Source organism: Schistocerca americana, chromosome X (assembly GCF_021461395.2).
Source record: "Schistocerca americana isolate TAMUIC-IGC-003095 chromosome X, iqSchAmer2.1, whole genome shotgun sequence".
In the NCBI taxonomy this organism is placed as follows: domain Eukaryota; kingdom Metazoa; phylum Arthropoda; class Insecta; order Orthoptera; family Acrididae; genus Schistocerca; species Schistocerca americana.
In genome coordinates this window covers 991,598,339-991,617,744 of record NC_060130.1, presented here as the reverse complement: position 1 = coordinate 991,617,744, position 19,406 = coordinate 991,598,339, and the positions used below count along the sequence as shown (strand labels likewise).

Here is a 19,406-nt window from a genome sequence, read left to right as displayed (position 1 = left end):
GCTAGCGCCATTCGACGGCCAACACCGCGATTCCTGGTGTGTCCGCTGTGCCGTGCGTGTGATCATTGCTTGTACAGCCCTCTCGCAGTGTCCGGAGCAAGTATGGTGGGTCTGACACACCGGTGTCAATGTGTTCTTTTTTCCATTTCCAGGAGTGTATTTCACTTTTCATGTTTCGTGAACAAGACATATGAGACGCATTTAAGAACGCACTTTACGAAGACGTAGGTAAAAGTTTACAGTTACCAGTCTCAATATTGTTTGTATATTAATTTCGTTGCAATGTCGATAACGTGTGGGCGGCGGTTCGTAAATGAAGTCTCTTTCTTGTAATTGGGAAGTTTCTTTATGTGTGCCTAAATACGTTCATCTGCAACATGATAGATGTAGCTATGTCGTTTTATTGCGGCAATTTAATTCAGTTTCTTTATTTATCGAGTGTAGAATTTGTGGTGAAATATTACGTCTTTAAAGAAATAACATTACGTTTTTGGAATATGAAGGAAAGTTCAAGATAAATCGCGGTAATTTTTTAGGTTCTTTAAAACGTTTTGTAGGATTCGTGCCGTGCAGTCATTAGAAGTTGTTTAAATGACGTTATCTTCAAACAGCTGCACGTACGCTACAAAATTTTACGTCTCTCACTTAACATGTTTCGAACGCAAATCTAGTTTCAACAGTCGTCATTAGCTTGGTGAAGTCTGGTCGCAAATATGTGCCTTTAACAGTCTCATGTTAAGGACAAGTCGGCTTCAGTCCGGAACCGCGCTGCTGCTACGGTCGCAGGTTCGAATCCTACCTCGGGCATGGATGTGTGTGATGTCCTTAGGTTAGTTAGGTTTAAGTAGTTCTAAGTCTAGGGGACTGATGACCTCAGAAGTTAATTCCCATCGTGCTTAGAGCCATTTGAACCATATTTGCTAAGGACAGGCGCCGTATTCGTCAATATATTACACGCAAGGAAAAAGTGGGTACTAGTCAAGATAATATTAAGGCAAGACAGGAACAAAAACAAAATATGTATTCGTATATTTGAAGCTGTAACCTATTCATAAGACATGGTGTATGTATTTTGTTTTCTTGAAGATGGTGACATTTATACAATTTCTGTTTGTTTGCTCGACGACGATTACAAAATGTCAAACTTGCCACTGAATGCAAAAGATACATGCACATTAACCGGAACATTTCATTTCGTAATGTGGTTGGTAGTCGTGTTTTATGTCCATATGGGATACCCTTGCTTAACTTTACAACTAACTTTACTATGTTACGAACACGATTCGCGGAAAACACAATGATGAGAAGGTTACAGAAAACAGCCGCGAAAGAAGCCTGTAGTGTAGCTATTGGTTCCCTCAACAGTAAAACTGTGAACAGGCAGCGGATGATGAATGCTCCTGCTCGAACTAAAGCTATTTGGGCTTGGACACGTAAATTCAAATCGACATATAGCGTTAGTTCTCCATGTCGTGACCGACTGCTCGAAGTGAAGAAACCATTAAGCATGGTATGCTACCCACACTTCTACCAACTCAGTCGGACCCAATATAGATAATCTCTATCTGACAAGAAACAAATGTAGTCCATGAAGTGAAGAGTGCAGTTGTTCGATAACGATTTTTGTCACAGAAGGAATAACTTATTTGTCCCTCTTTTCTACGAACAATACGAATATGGTAAAAGAACCTAAAAGCTTATTGTTCTATATGAGCCAAAATTTACCTAATTTTAGCAAATTGGTCATTACATAGACGTATGTTGGAGGAAGTAGAATTTTTTTGACCCATTTCCTGTTGTTCCTATCATCTAGTTTAATTACAGCGTACCTAGCAGAGGACGAAAACTGAATTTCTGAATCTTAATTTGAACAGTCGTGTTTAAATATTAAGTCTGAAACTATTCTGCTAGCACAATCATTTATTATTATCCGATTTTGTCAACACGGTGAAGGGTGGTTATCAGTGGCTGGGTAATATTATTAGTAAAAATAGAGTACGATTTTATTGTGGGGTTCAGTGAACTTGTGAGGAGATTGAGGAGGAGGAGGAGATCTTACAAGAAAAGTCGTTTAAAAATCTTAACCAACTAAATTAATGCGTGAGGAACTATTTTATTACATGCACTTAGGTCATAGGTGTAGTAAGCAAAAAAGTACACCAACATTTTGGTGACTTGGACTGGCCAGAAAACTTAAGAATGAATGAAGAAACATTTCTACTCATTGCACGGAACTAGTGAATGTTTTATGAGCAGTCTTTGATTGGATACAAGAGCTTTTGCCACCAAAGTAAAGTCGATATAGCAGATATTTAGAATATAGGATTGTTGTTAAACAATTAGATTTTCCTCATTCAGCAAAAGACAAAACAAACAACACACCAAGAAGGAATTACCTGAATGGCATAGGAATAGGTAGATGTGATGTACAATGAAACAAATAATTACAATTTCAGAAAAATTGGATGATTTTGTCAAGAGAAAAAGCTTCACAAACTGAGCATGTCAATAACGCGTTGGTCTCTGACCCTTCTACAATCAGTTATTCAGCTTGGCAGTCATTGACAGAGTCTTTGGATGTCCTCCTGAGGGATGTCATGCCAAATTCTATCCAATTGGTGCTTTAAATCGTCAGAATCCCTTACTGGTTGCGGGTCCCTGTCCATAATGCTCCAAACGTTCTCGATTGGAGAGAGATCCGTCGACCTTGCTGGCCGAGAACAGACAGCGTTTGGCAAGCAGTATCGCCGTGTGCGGGCGGATATTACCTTGCTGAAATGTAACCCCAGGATGACTTGCTACGAGGGGCAAGAAAACGGGGCGCAGGATTTCGTCGACGTACCGCTGTGCTCTAGGGGTGCCGCGGTTGACAGCCCGAGGGGTCCTGCTATGAAAAGAAATGCCACCCCAGACCATCACTGCTAGCTGTTGGGCCGTATGGCGGATGACAGTGAGATTTGGTTAACGGGTCTCAGTTCAAAGCGGGACTCATCACTGAAGATAGTTTAACTCCAGTCAGTGGGACGTGTCTGGAGACAGCAGTGGGATACCAACCTGACCGTTGCCCGACATACGGTCCAAAAACCAGGAGTTATGGCTGGGATGCCATTTCTTTTCATAGCAGGGCCCCTTGGGTTGTCATTCGTGACGCCCTTACAGCACATCGGCACGTTGACGGTATTCTGCGCCCAGTTTTGTTGCCCTTCGTGGAATGCCATCCTAGGCTTACATTTCGGCAAGATAATGCCCGCCCGCATACGGTGAGAGTTTCTACTGCTTGTCTTTGTGCTTGCCAAACCCTACAGCCAGCAACGTCTCAGGACCTCTCCCCAATTGCGAACGTTTAGAGCATTATGGGCAGGGACCTGCAACCAGCTGGGGCTTCTGATGATCTAACGCACCAACTGGACAGAATTTGGACGGTTTCCCTCAGGAGGACATCCAGCAGCTCTGTCAATCAATCAATGCCATTCTTGCAAAAGAGCCAGAGGTAGACCAGCGCGTTACTGACTTGCTCAATTTGTGAAGCTCTTTCTCGTGAATAGCTCATCCAATTTTTCTGAAGTTGTAATCATTTGTTTGTCTGTACATGCACATCATGCACATCACATCTACAGATTTCCGTCCCATTTGTGTAATTCCTTCGTGCTGTGCCATTTTTTGCTTTTCGTCTCAGCGTGACGTCATCATTTGTATATCTGTTTCTATCTAATGACGTTAAATGTGGCTCTGTTCAACTGAGTAACGGAAATTAACAACTCCCCGCTTTTGATTTCTTACAATTGGAAACCACGATCTCAATAAAACCAAGATGACCAACATCATTTCGGGTAACACTGTTAAGGTAGAATAACTGTTTTCATTTCAAAAAGGTAACGCAAGACAGTATGCTTCGTGCGCTGTCATGAGCTTCCTCGATAAGAGGGTCTTTGAGTGTTGCCCTGACCGGCACGATCGCCAGACCCATCAGCCATTAAAAACATTCAGTCCTGGGCTACCGGAGTACTGGGACACCACCAGTCGTCAACTATTACGATTGACGAATTGTGGTAGGGTGCTGAAGCAGCAGCCAACGACGCACCTGTGTCTGTTATCGAAACTCATATAGACCCAGCCGGGGAAGAGTCGTTGTTGCTGTTAGAGATGATAGATGTCTTTGCTGATAATGCATCCTTTAACCCCCAAACATGTACAAGTTTAATCATTTTTTGCTTCCTACTATACTGATATCCACAATAAGTAAAATTTGTTATTTCCCATATGCTCGTGTTGGAAGGACATGTCTCGATCAGAAGCTTCCATTCACTTGACATAAATTCGCTTCGTCCGCATTAACCAATATTTTAAAAATCAAATAGACACCTGACAGTCTAATCACGGTTCGAATGCGATAGAATATTTACATGGGGCGAATACCGATAGTGGGAGCTGAAGTCTAGATGCGAAACCAGAGACTTGGGTTTCCAGCGTGGATGTTGGTGTGGCACCAATTTCTCGTTTTTCCTTCTTTGCTAGTACACGTGTCGATGATGTTACATGGTCATGACCGAACAGAGACGGTATTCAGAAACCGGTTTACGGTAAGGAGCCCGCGTAAACGTAGTGCATATCGCAGTCCTTCCCCAAAAAATGCGACTGTGTATTACTCCAAGAATATCATATGGCATTTTCTGAGTAATTAAACTAGGAGGAAAATCTCATACAGGCTTCATTTCTAAGCAACGACTGCGTTCTTTTTGATTTTGCTTCACTGGTACTCGCGCGAATACAAACTGTTCGCAATCCAATAATAAGAGAATCGGCACAGCACACGCTTGCTCTTTAAAGCGGATTGCGGTTGTCCGCCGTATGATGAGGATGCGAGAAGAACCGGTTTGCCGCGGCGGATTTAGCTGGAGCCGTTACTTCACAGAAATGCGAAAGACAGGGCAGCGGCCACAAGGCCGGCACACAACGCCTGCACTGACCCACTAACATGGCGCAGCTTTAAAATTTACCCAGGGACGCGGCACTCCTGCTCACTTTGTTCTCAACCTTAAAATTACCGTTTATTCCAAGCATCTCACGTCCCGAGCCTTACGTCGCGCTTAACAGAACACCCCCTTACATCGGCTGCTAGCTACTCGTTTTGAGCTAGTTGTCTACGGGGAAGTCACTATTCGCGTCCGTGTGTGCTTGAACAGTAATTGCATTTTGAGAATTCTGCCTCGGGCAAAACAGAATTTCTCGTCTTTCTTTCTTTGCTCACACACGTGTCGGTGATGTTACATGGTCATCATCAGTAGGTTTCCCTTTACTCAACTTAAAAACTCATTACATTCTTTATTTCTCTATCTGTCCTGTGCAGCACAGCCGGCGTTTTAAGACAGATTGTCATCTGCAGGTTTGTTGTTGCCAGTGGTGGTTTTCATGTTGTTACCAGCCTTTCCACTGTATTCGCAAAACGTAAGGGAGACGGGGCTCGCTTAGACACGGGTCACGTTTACGCAGAGCACTTTTCACAGAAACCATTCCTCCTGGAGCGGTAACGACTATGGAAGATTAGTACTACCATCTACAGAGGGCTCTCACAAAGTTCACGGCTCTAGTTGAAAGGACGTCTTAGTTCAAAGAACATGTTTGTGTTTTGTGCAAGGTGAGTAAAATTTGTTGCTAAAATATCGAAGCTCTTAGGGAACATTCCTTTTACAATTCAGAATAGATAAATATATGTTAGTTTACAAAAGATTATTCTACTTTACGAGGCACATTTGCATAATCTGAAAGTCAGAAATTTAGCACTGTAGTTTCGAAACTAATTCAAACATGGTGATGGCTCAAGTTTCGCGCTATTTTGCATTGCCATCCTAACTGATACTCCACTCAACGAAACTTTAAGACAACAGCAGTTGGAAACGCAACCTAAAAAAACGAAGGCACAGGAGAATAAGAGATGGAAATTACTAGAAAAGGTATTTGTACCTCATGAATCTCGAGGAGAAAGCAAGGACTGATAGGAGCAACAAATTTCTAGAAGCAAGAACACGGAAAATTGTGATTAGGTCACCTCCTGACGTGATCGTTGAGCGTTCGGCCCAAAAGCAGGATTTCACACGGGAAATCTCCATGCTCTCCTGTCTTCTGCTATCCTCTTCAGGTCTATGTAATTTCCGCTTCTCTTTATGACGTGTATCAGCTTGAATCTTATCTTTCTTCTCAGTCTACTGTCACAAAGCAGTCCTTCCAAGGCTCCTGTTAGCAATCACTCCCGTCTCAACCAAAGTTCCATCCAGCTCTTCTTCCTTTCTCTTATAACCTGCAGCAGTCTGACGAAGAGGATGAAAACTGCCTTTGTATTTCCTGCTTGACACGACATAACCAATCGAAAAGAAATCAGGAGTGGGTTCAGTGCCTTTGATGTAAAAGGTGGGATCACGACGATTGTGCCAGGAAACAATATATTTTATGTGCATGAATTGGAGTTAACATTCAAACTTCTATGTAGGCCACATTGTGCTGACGGGTGGAAGTTCGCCAAAACATTTGTTTTCTGCCAGTATAATGTTTGCAATATACTATTTTAAGTCCGTAATTTTGTTTACTATAAATAAAAAACAATATTTTGAAAATTTTAGTGCTGTATTTTGTTTGGTCATTATTATGCCGTTTAATATGCGCAAACGTGCCCGCATAGGTGCATAAACTTGCACCATACCCGGGGCACGCTTATGCACTCGACTTGAGCCTATGGGCGCTGATGACCTCGCTGTTTAGCGCCCGTAAACCTCAAACACACACACACACACTTGAGCCTATATAAAATTATTTTGCACTCTTACGTGTAATGTTAAGTTGGAAGTATTACATACCAAGTTATAATTTAACACCAGTTCTATAAGACTAAATAAATCTAAAAAAAAGGAAATCCACATAATCGTGCCCCAGCCTCTCCTACTGTTTCAATGTTAACGGTGCGTTCATCTGAATGTATCGTCACTGAAACAGTACGTAGACGTATGAACAAGCTGCAACTGGCGAAATGGTGACAATCATCAAAACTAAAGAACAACATCAAAAATTGGTAGAGTGCTGAAGCACTATCACATTCGAGTCCAGGCACCGGGATTCATGACAACTCATCTAGGACTTTGCAGAACATTGCACGTCTGCAGTGAATTTCCTTTTCTTTTGCTCAGCCACAAAATGTGTTACTTCTCTACATTTCCCAGATTTTCATTGGTTGCCCGGGTTCCCGGGTTCGATTCCCGGCGGGGTCAGGGATTTTCTCTGCCTCGTGATGGCTGGGTGTTGTGTGCTGTCCTTAGGTTAGTTAGGTTTAAGTAGTTCTAAGTTCTAGGGGACTTATGACCACAGCAGTTGAGTCCCATAGTGCTCAGAGCCATTTGAACCATTTTTCATTGGTTGTGTAATGGTCTGCGACCGGTTGCTGTGTCTGTGTTTGTCATGGTGACCTTTTAGTTACAAGTTATCAGCCACTCATCGCTATCATTTCGGTTGTTTTTTATTTATTTTTTATTTTTTTGCTGTCTTAGCGATACCTTTCCTCTGCTAGAAAAAAAAGCGTGTATCACTTACAAGAACATAGAGATCGTGGCCAAACGATATATGGAACTCTTGTAACGAAACAAATAAACTCTCGTCATAAACTATATGCTGACATTGTAAGGTAAATCTATTCAGCATTCGCTTTTACAAAGATGGAAAAAGCTCTAAAGTTACATTAAGTCTACCCGTACGATTCGATAGTTCTGAATCAGAATCCATATGGCGTCTCACGACTTGAGGAAGTGTTGAGCTAAAATCCACGTCTAATCGACCGTGTCAATTTCTAAATAAAGTAAGCCGGCAACGACAGCTCCTCAGAGGCAGGGAAATCGAACGGAGCAGCTGCGGTTAACGTCGCCATTTAATGCTCTGTTTGCAATTTCGAAGACGTGTTACTGAAACGTGCGGTTAACAGTGACGAATCCACAGGTTGTCCAGCTTCCAATAGATCGGCGGGAATATGAAAGGAAGAAAGCGGAAGCAGCGTTTAACGTCTTTTCCACTCATAGCAGACCGGGGACAAGCTCCGATTGGACGAGAAAATCAGCTGCTATCTTTCCGCAGGAAACACGCCGACATCTTCCTGAGTCGATTTAGAGAAACCATCTTGATTTAGGCTTTAAGTGTTCTTCCTCTGCCACATCATGATAATTGTGCCGTAGACAGGTCTCGGTCAATTAATTTTCCAGGAATCCCCAGCTGTGTCTGTGACCCATCTACAATGACATCGTCGTCAATGGGATGTTAATTTCTTCCTGTCTTCCCACTCTAAGGAGATGGTTTTGCTTGCCATGGGTTGTAAGGGATACTACTATCGATAACAATATGAATCATCGCTTTTTCGCTGAGCGCGCCTTTTCCCGGCAGGGGCACTGTATTGCACCGTTCTGTATTGTATTGCTGTTACATTCAACAATGCAGCTGAGCAGCACCAAAAAATTACTTTCATTTTGAACGGTTTCCTAATAGCAAGAAATACGAGCTTGGAAGTTTTCCGTCGATTGCTTAGGCAATACTGAACAACAATTACGTTTATTCGCGGAGGCTGTGCGCAATTGCACACGAAATCAATGGACAAAACAGTATCGTCATTCTTAGTCAGTAGCATCCGTTGGCGGAAAAACAATATTTGAAAAGTTATAAAGGCTACCGTTGACGGTTATAGAGTGATACATTACTATTGATAAATAGTACAGCAACGGCAAACTTCATTGTGGAAGTGGAACAAAAATTTAACTGTTAATACTAGAATGGCGATTCTATGAAGTGTGTTACTTACGAACTCAGTACATGAAGTAAAATGGTATGTACTGTTATCCTTTTCACAGCGTCATTTTTCCACCAAATATGAGAAACATTAATATTCGAAAAGAGCCCCGTGTTTTCGTTTTACGCAAAACAGTCAGATCTTGCGTGAAGCATGTTCTCTCTGTTAACCAACACTCACCCAGGCCTGATCACCGCAAATTATACTACTGCAATTAATCGTGAGAAAAAAAAATAGAGGGGAAGCGAGATGATATGTCCAACATACATACCTGGAGTTTACGGTTCAAATGGCTCTGAGCACTATGGGACTTAACTTCTGAGGTCATCAGTCCCCTAGAACTTAGAACTACTTAAACCTAACTAACCTAAGGGCATCACACACATCCATGCCCGAGGCAGGATTTGAACCTGCGACCGTAGCGATCGCGCGGTTCCAGACTGTAGCGCCTAGAACCGCTCGGCCACCCCGGCCGGCTGGAGTTTACGGACATGGGCTCGGAAACGCGTTATTTCCCTGTTACAGCTCATTTTCTACTCGTGTTCATAATCACATTAATCGTGGGAAATACACAGAACAGAACATACCAAAATTAAAAGAAATGTTTTCTTACATAAAATGTTCAAAATCCCCCTGCGTTTGTTCAGAATATAAAACAAGTTGTAATTCGTAGGTTCAGCGCCAGTGTTTGTTGTTCCAATTGAGCGAATGCAATACTGACATGCGACTAACTGCATTGGATGTGCTGACATGCGGCTAACTTCATTGCCCTACTAGCATCAAGCACGTAGCATTAACTGTTTAATGTTCGTCTCGTACTTAGTTTCTGGTACAGTGCTATGGAAGTGTACTCAAATGCGGATTTGGCAGACGCCCATTTTCTGCACGAATTGGAAGGTGATAATGGCCGTAGTGATCAACGTTTGTGTGGGGGAGAGATTTCGAGAAAGACGATGCGTGGAAAGGAGGACGTATGAAGTAATTGATCGACGTCTTAGGGAACGAGGGACGTTTCAGCCTACTACTCGAGACTGGGGGACGGCTAGAAAGACGAGAACACCTCAGCTGCAAAAGGAACTTCTTTATGCGATTAACGAAAACCCTGGTTCAGCGCAAGACAATTAACTGCAACAAGTAATGTTGGCCACATGACTGTCTGGAGAGTGCTACATGAGAACCTCTTGATCCGCACCATGTGTAGAAACTCAGCTTTAACATGGAAATAAAGCGTTTCTGGACCCATGTCCATATAACATACTTTCCTCCTCTCTGAGTGGGGCATGTTCCTTGGAAGTTTGGCCATACCTTTCTGTTACACTCTGTATACGGCTGCAATAGCCCCGCCAGATATCCGGAAAAATATCCCATAGTGCTCAGAGCCATTTGAACCGTAAACTCCAGGTATGTATGTGGGACATTTAATCTCGCAAAAGCGTATCACATCTAGGGGAAGCAAACAGAAAAGTAGCGACTTAAATCTAGAAAGAGCGTTCTACAACTGCCTGTGAAGTCAAGACCACACTCAAAAGAGTGAGGGAACAAAAATGAACCGTGCGTTTTTGCTACCCCTTGAGACGACAGGCTAGTTGGCGACGTGGAGGACGAATCGAGGACATGCAGATCTATTGACCGAATCAGATTGCGAGCGGCTGGAACGAAAGACAACTTAATAAAATAAGGACTGCTTCCAGCTGATAGCAACAATGCGGCGAAACGCAAACTGCAGCGCATCTCCCACAATGTCTCCTAGACCTAACAGGCTCAGCTAGGGACCTTACAAGAGGAACCTGTCGTTCATCGAAAAAAGCCTAGCTTTATGTCGTCTAAAAAATCGGTTTTGTTCGTTTATTAGCGGTATGTCTAAGATAGCCTTATAACTTATTTGTCGAACTGTGTTAGTATACTATATACTGAAGTTAAATGAATACAGTAGTCGATCCTTTGCCAATGAAGCTAAATGAAGCTACTAAATTTCGATGACTAATGGAATTTGTTGGTCATTTTCAGATACTTTTGCGTAACAGAAAATAATATGTCCACTCAATTACTTTAGAAAACAAAGGTAAACACCAAAAATTAAACTCCTCAGAGAAAACCAATCAGGCAGGTTTATAACCACAATAATTTTCTATAATTGCTATTACGTTCTTCATTTCCTATCAGAACAACGTCCAGTTTTGCGAACAGCAAATTTAGTTTAATTTTCTATCTCTACTTATACGCAACAGGCATGTACTAGCGTTTATGAAAATTGCAACACCAAGAACTAAACATACAATTGAAATGCACTTTATAGCATTGATGAGGCAATGATAACACACAAATGATTATGATTACAGTACAGTACTTGATCTCCTTCTAAACGTTGTGGAATGCGATCAGAGGCCTCTTATGAGTTCTTGAGAAATTTCCCTCTACAGAAATCAAATTATTTCACAAAACATGAACAGTGGCTGTCAGAAGACATGTTTTAGATGGGTGACATTCTGGCGAATGCGCATAACAGGGAACTAGTTGAACCTGTCGTTCATCGAAGAAGGCTTATGATTTCTTTGTCAAACGTGGCCGAGCACTGTTCTGCTAAAATATGGTATGTGAAGTTACGTGAAAGTGGAGCAGTACAACGAGCTCTAAAACCTCTGAGATGCAATGGTTGAGGTTCATAGTACCCAAAATAGTCAGAAGTTGATATCATACGATGTAGCATTCTGTGTCTCAAATCATCACACGTGTCATCTTGTCACAATGCTGCACAGCTGTGCAGGTATGTAGATTGCGGTTGGCACTGTAGAATGTAAGTCTAATACCGCTGTCACTGTGGGACAGATTGAAGTGTTACTTGGAAAACACTACGATCAACCTACAAAGGACGCGTCTACGTGACAGTTAAGCGAGTAGTGTATTTGCCACAAGCCCAGTTCGCAACAGAGGGCGTTGAACAGTCGACGCAGGCATGTCCATATTCAGTGTCGAGTACTGCGGACTAAGCTGCACGATCTGTTAAACCCTTTGCTAAAGACCGGTTCACGTCTCATGCGCAGTGTTTAGAGGGCAGCACGCGTTGCAGTGTACCGCCAGATGGCCAGAAGACCACACAAGGGACGCGGCGTCTGCTGTTCAAGCACCTTGATGGTAAAGCAAGGTAGGCCTGAGGAAGCACTGCCTCAACGCCAGACAAGGGAAGCCAAGCCCGAGAGCAGACCTGATGGAGGCAGGCAAGCCTCAGCGAGCCAGGGATCTAACCACTCTCTGTCCGGACGACGACTCGGCGTGAAAGACCACAATCTCCTCACCTCGTCATAAGCAGAAAATCCCGCCGCTCCAGGTGGGCGATGTGGTGGTCTCTGAGTCCGGTGCCAAGGTTAACGCTATGGAGCACGCGTCTGCAGAAAATTTCACGCCTATCGACGTCCCAGACACTGACGACCGTATCCAGCAGGTGGCCGAGCTCCTACCAATATTCCTGACTGAGTCATCGATAGTGTCACAGCAGACGAAGTACAGGTGCAACTTCAGACAAGGAAAGTTGGTGGTTCCGACCTGTTAACGAACCTGATGCTGCGGAAGATGCCAGAACATCTTGAAGCGCATTAGATTGTGGGTGCAATAGCATCATTCAAACCGGAATCTTTCCAACAGTGAGAAAGCACGTCGAGGTAGTAGCAATACCTTAGGCTGGTAAGGATCTTCGCCCCCTCAAGAATTATCGACCTGCAGTGTCGAAGGTTTTCGAGAGGCTGTACACAAACGCCATGTGGAAGCTGCTCGCCTACTCCCTGAGAAGAAGAAATGCCGCAGTCCATCAGCTTCTGAGACTAATCGAAGAAGTGAAGGAGACACTCGAGCGACGGGAATACTTCGGGTTAGCGTTTCTGGACGTATCGAGTGTATACGACTGCGTACAGAGCAAGGGCCTGTTGTACAAAATCATTGTGCATAGGATTCCAGCCTCGCAGATGGGTTTACTGAAATCCTACTCAGAAGAGATAACCTTCCCTGTCAGGACAACGGACGGCCTGTCCACAGAGCGCTGGATTCTGGTGGGAGTCCCACAAGGTTCGGAACTCAGTCCCTCGTTGTATACTCTGTATAAAGCGGATTTGCCATCGTGGCCACTCGTATAGCTCGCTCTGCAGACCGATGACACGGCGCTATACACACGCACGACGAGTTTTCAGCTTCTGCAGCGGAGACTCCAAACCACCTGAGACGACTTGGGATCATGGGATGCCAAATGGAGATTGGCCTTCAGTGCAATGAAGAGCCAAGCATTCCTCGTAGCGATACTCACAATTCCCGTGGACTTGAGGCAATTAGGCGTACTAGGCGGACCTGTACAATAGGGAAGATGACCAAGAACCTGGCTATCACCCTCTACAGGCGTCTTACGTGGTTCCAACACGTCGAAGAACTGAGGGGAAAAGCTGTGAGGCAGCTATGCTAGCTATATTTGCTATTAACCTGGCGTACACACTCTCATAAGACCTCATTGTCAAAGTTGTTATCGGTAAGACGCTACTGCACCCAATTTTGTAGTGTGGAAGGTCAGCCGACACCCATATCGACCGCCTGAAAATCGTGCTCTCAAACTCCGTTTGGACCTATGTCGCGATTTTCCGGAGGCGGAACCTCATCAGGTAGGCGGAACACCTTACCTGCGGGAGAGGTTTGGTCGATCAGCAAGTGGTTTCTACGAGAAATGTAGAACGTCGCATAACCGACAAATGCGCAACCTGAGCACCAGGGTATAGAGCCACACCTGCTGGCGGAATAACATGGTGCTGCAACATTCTAATGTAGATTTTCTTCCGGTTTTTTTTTTCAGATGCTCACAAGAAAGGACATTCGGAGAAGGAAAGAATAACTGAAACGGACACCTAACGACGCAAGGAGCAGTACGTAGGGCTAAGCCTTCATCGAAGATCGGGAGAAGAGTACCTCCTGTAAAGAAGATTGAGTCGTTGTGCGGATATGATGGCGGCTATCCTTTGCTGTGGCTACGTGACATGTTCCAGTGCTTGCATGCGACACTCGTCTATTTATTGGTTCCACACCGTATTGACAGTCGGCACACTGGTTTCCCAATACCTCTTCTCGTTGGTCATGTTTTCTTTTCTTTTTTCAAACTCGACATTCCGGCCCTGGTGATAATCAGATACTGATCGACTGCTCTGTTATCTTCTGCCAATGGGGTCATTTGGGTGCAGTACAGAGGGATATTGTGTCAGCACACCGCTCTCCCAGACGTTGTCAGCTTTCCAGCAGCCGCTACATACATTTCAAGTAGCTCTTCAGTTTGCTTCACAAGGATGAGTGCTCCCAGCAGTGCCAGGAACAGAACCAGGATCCTCCTCGTGGCAGTAAGCTACGGAGATGGACTACTGGCTGTCCAAATAGTCCAAAATCTATCCTGAAAATGCTTAGCTCTCACAGTCGTGTTGTGCTCCATGTAAACGTTCTACAGCATTTGAATCGCGACTGGGTATCAGGTAGCTAACTGCTTTGTAAAATGTTGGTTAAAGTGAAGGAAGTGACGTTTTGTTGCGTGAAGGAAAAGAAGAAGTGTTTGAATGACCGATAAATTAGACATTTCCTTTATTCGGTTGAAGAGAATCTCATGTTAGTGTTATCAGATTGGAACATACATGATGATATATTTGTTGAATTAACAAAATCGAACTGCTTGTCAACAGCTCTGTATCTCGCACAAGGCGAAACGTAAAGATGTGGTCAACCCAAAAGCTAGTTTGAACACCACAGTGCTTTATTAGGCATGATCCTGTTGCTGGTGATATCTCCACGACTTTTTCCGATCTTTAAACTGACTTACCCAACCAGCTATTGGCGGACATACAGTGTAACGTAGACTGCAAACCGTAGAGCAGCTCGGTATTTGTCCGCAGCTCGTGGTCGTTCTAGCTTCCCGTGCCCGGGTTCCCGCGTTCGATTCCCGGCGGGGTCAGGGATTTTCTCTGCCTCGTGATGACTGGGTGTTGTGTGATGTCCTTAGGTTAGTTAGGTTTAAGTAGTTCTAAGTTCTAGGGGACTGATGACCACAGATGTTAAGTCCCATAGTGCTCAGAGCCATTTGAACTTTGAACCTCGGTATTTTTCATATTAACAAATAATTTCCAGAGGGGAGAAAAGTAATAAGTGATTGAAAAAAATTCTAGGACGAACTGGGAATCGAACCCTGGACTATGGGATTTGTAGTGTGTCATCCAGCTACACTTGTGGTTAACTTGTAAACTATGTAGCCACTCTTTCTTTCAGCCTGCCGCACACAATGGTTACTGGTGACGTTAATCCTGTACGCAGCAGCAGGAATGTCTCGAAAACATTCATTCCGAGACTCCAAAATGTTGGAATACAATAATGATTTACCAATAATCACTTCCCACTGTTTTAGGCAAAGCACGTGATCCAGGTGGGTGTAACCAAACAGTTTGGCACGCATTAACTGCAGTTGATAAGATTTTTAAAAAAAATTCTTGAAAAATCTCCTTTTTATTCTTAAGAGCTTATTGAGATCTGTCGTATGGAAATATTGAGAAGTTACTGATAACCTCACCTCATCGCACTGATGAAATTGGAACTACGTATTTAAAGACACCATTCATGTAGAACAACTGAAACGCTGAAAACCGATATTTGACTGGACTTGCAAACTGTATTCATGCGTAAGATGTAATCTCGATAGCGAAAACAGGTTTCCGAAATTCGATTTTGATCATCCGCAAGTTGTGTCGCATTTAAACGCAATATGCCTTGCACAAACCAAAATGTCACGAAATGACCAACACGTACATTATTCTCCGTTCGAACTTACTATGTAACATAGGCAGGCGGTTTGATGTTGGTTCCACGATGTAGCTTAGTTTGAGGCTTTTCACTCAGTAAGCTCGACGTAACGCGGACGCGTCAGAGGCCACTGCTTGGTCCACGTGGTACCACATCTGTTTGCTGTCTTAATCCCTTATTGCAGTTTTATTCATCTGCCGATAACTGATTGTCGTAGGTGACTGTCTCTAGGTACTGAAGTTTTCACAAACGTGAGTGTGCAATTATTCGGTTAAGCTAATAAACACTTTTAACAGGTGTTTTAGCATAAAAAAGAACAACTATTTGCAAAATAAAAGGACCTGAATTCCCATAATTTATGCAAGCACGGTTGCTGTGAGAGTTTCAGAACCAAACGATGATTACTGAACATCCAGTTTACTTTACAAGCTTACAATACTAATGATGATTCACTTTAGATATTAGTTGAACCTGTAATGGTCACTTGACCTGGTAATCCGTACTCTCACTTTCCTTAATTCGATCCTTACTCCGCCATCTTCTTCTTCTGCTTCTTCTTCCTATGGTTGTTATTATTATTATTATGGTCATTACTGTGCTATAAAGACGTAATTACCCTGGAGGAGAGAGACTACAGTTAAGAATATTATCGTGAAAACCAGCTATAACATACGTGAATAAAACCAGACATCCGGAATTGACCAAAGACTCTTCATCTGACAGAAACAAAAAGCTTCACAGAATAAAATAACGCACTGAAAAATAGTTAAAAGAATAAATCGGCACTATGAATAAAAAAGAAAGAAACCGTTGACAGACAGAGCAAAATCGAGCATCTGCACACAAGGCGATACATGCAGACTGTGCAGCATCTCTTTTCGACTGTCGGCTAGATGCTGCGATGTATGTAAATATATGGAAATCACTGAGCACCACTCTACAGGATTTGTCTGGGTGAGAGTGCAAAAACTGGACGCCTACTAGGGCCGGGGTTCTAGCCTACTGCCCGCAACACTCGCCAAGCTGCCGGTACTCGGAAGAAGATATTGGCGCATGAAATTTCGCTGTAGGATATAAACGTTCGTTGCTTTGTTCTGTGAACGTTTACAGTACGGCAGGTCTTGTCGTGGGGAAAGCCTCGTCAGAGAGGTCCACCGCATGAGCGTCTTGGGAAGTGATTCCAGTGGTGGTTTCCCGTTGCCTTCCACTGATGATGGTGAATTGATAATGAGGACAACACAACACCCAGTGCTTGAGCGGAAAAAACCTCCAACCCAGCCGGGAATCGAATCCGGGCCCCATGGCGTGATATTCAGCCGCGCTGACCGCTGAGCTATCGGGGCGGACAACAGGGGAAAATTCTAGATTCTGAAAGTATTGTAAACAAGCATTTTCATTATTGTGGAGGTCTGAAACCGGTAACAGTAATAAAACTTAGCTGTGGCTCAGAAAAATTTGCTATAAACGTAATTATAATGTATCCGTATTTCCTTCTTGCGACTGGACTAGATCGTCCTTTTTCATACGTAAATTTGTTACCAACACTGAAGTGCACAAATTTAATTAATTACTAACCAAACGAAATTTAACTCGAAGATGTAACGTTTATCTGAAGAACCATAAATCCACTACAGTGCAGTAAAGAATTTTTTGAACAGAGCTCCAGTGAATGTGTATGTCGAAGAGCTTCCCTCGGAAGACTCATTGAAAATAGTTCCCACAGCAAGAAAACAATCTGACGATACGTTACAAAGAGAGCATTTCATCACACTTCTAAATATTCATTGAGTATGCCTTCCCGAGGATCGATACAAGATTAAGAACATTTGAAAATTCTGTGTACCTCCTCAGCATGAGAGCTCCGTAATCCCAGCTAAATAAGTTCATACAGCAAAATAAGGCAGATTTCAGATACGTCATGGCTGCCAAGATGTGTGTGCTGCGTGCTTCAGTGCTTCAGGCAGCGTATTGTTGCGGCATGACGCTGCCCCTCTCAGCCACATGTTAATGTATTCCCAGGACGCATCATCTGACAAATCATCATTAAATTCGTCGCCCGTCATTCGCTGTTCTCGCAACGTCTCTCATATAATTGCACAGTGGTTGAAACACCGTATTCGTGATCTGGAGGATCATGCTGTAAATCGACGTACTGTCATCCTGAAACATTTTTGTCGAATTCCGGATGACTCCTGAAATCGGTGTTTGTCGCGCAGTAATCTTATCCAACTAAGGTGGTGCTCAATCTTTAAAGACGTTGATGTCAACAAAATATTCTTCAAATCTTATGTCCTTTTTTATCTCTCTCTAGGTATTGCCATTAACCTCATTTTTCACTCCAAACTACATTTGTCACTGTCATCTCAACTCAGAGACATACAACAGACTGCAGAGCTTTGATGTAGTACAGTATGGTCATTAACATGATTTTCTGAAACATGCACCAGAGAGTTCTGACGTGTTTGAAGAGGAAACGTGACGGCGTAACTAAAGCAGAGACATAAAAATGAGTAACGCACTACAGCACCAAATAATGCAATAATGCACTGCCAGAGACTTGTGTCTACTGACCGTAGTGTGGTTAGCGTAGCAGCTTTCTCCGCACCTATAATACGTAGACAACTCAACACAGATTATTTGGGCCAACGACAACGTGGATGCAGACGCACGCGTTATGTGCACTCACAGCGCTTACCAGTCTTTATTATTTGAGATTGGGAAAGCTAAGATTACACAATCAGGGTCTCTCGAAAACCATTTCAGGACTATACAGCTATTTCGCACACAAACAGTAAACATTTCGTTTTACTCGTGTGAAATTAGGGCATCAATCAGTGTTTGTTTCCTTCAGTACTGCGTCGGAAAGAACGTATGTGAAACTTTAATTTTTATTGTCTTATATCTTTTAACGTGGTGAAAGAGAAGTATGGTGAAAGCCTGATACGATCGTATATCTGTCACTTTCGTTTGGTGTTTATTTAACGTATTGAATGAAAGACCTGAACAAAAGAAAGGCAAACAATTTACGCGATCCTTTATTTCTGCATAGCTGAGTTACTAAGTCTAAACTGTCATATTGTTGAAAAAGAGGTATGGCATACAATGTTATTATTGTCATAAAATCTAAAAACTTAAATATTTTAGAATATATATCTCGATACATACGTTAAGCGAAAAGAGTAAATTGAAGTTTAGGGACGAAGTAGAGACTTTAGTGTGGTACTCACCAGGATTTTCTTTATAGCAGGTCAGACTCAATGTGGAAAAAAACGCGAGAAAATTTTACGAGCTCCCACTCCGAAAGGAAAAGAAAGACGGATCGGATCGCCGGTTTGCCTTCAGCTTTCTGGCCACGAGCTATGCGAGTACAATATTGCGTGTGCCAGAAGCCGAGCGAGCTTTCCAAATGAAACAGTTACCGATCGCGAGGGCTTCGCTTATGTTGCCAGTTCCAAGCTAGTACATTACTGGCGCTCGTAAGCGACAGCCACAGCCTGTACCTACCTTGTCGCTCTCGAAATTGCGTCTCCCGGCGCCAGCGAGAAGAATCACTCGAAGGGAACGGCGTGTCAGAAGGACCGAGGGCTCCCGCAGGTGGCTGGCAGTCGCCGACTCGCCATGGCTAGAATTGCATAAGCAGAGCAGCACCCAACACCGCAGCTACCGTTAGGCTTTCACTGCGCAAGGCGACGCGCGGAGCGCAACTGTCTGCCTTCGAGACCACGACTCAGTCACGGAAAGCGAAAGGGGGAGGAGGAGGGGGCAGGTAAAAGGTGAAAGACGCGCCGCGGTG

At 43.4% G+C, this 19,406-nt stretch overlaps 1 protein-coding gene across 1 annotated transcript in view; it reads right to left on the bottom strand.

Annotated features, from left to right (window-relative positions):
• LOC124556429 overlaps window positions 1-19,109 on the bottom strand; it is a 466,451-nt gene extending 447,342 nt beyond the window's left edge. The window contains exon 1 of the mRNA XM_047130385.1: window positions 18,841-19,109. The gene's annotated coding sequence lies outside the window, so the exon portion shown is untranslated. The remainder of the gene's footprint in view (window positions 1-18,840) is intronic.
• Window positions 19,110-19,406: the final 297 nt, after the last annotated feature.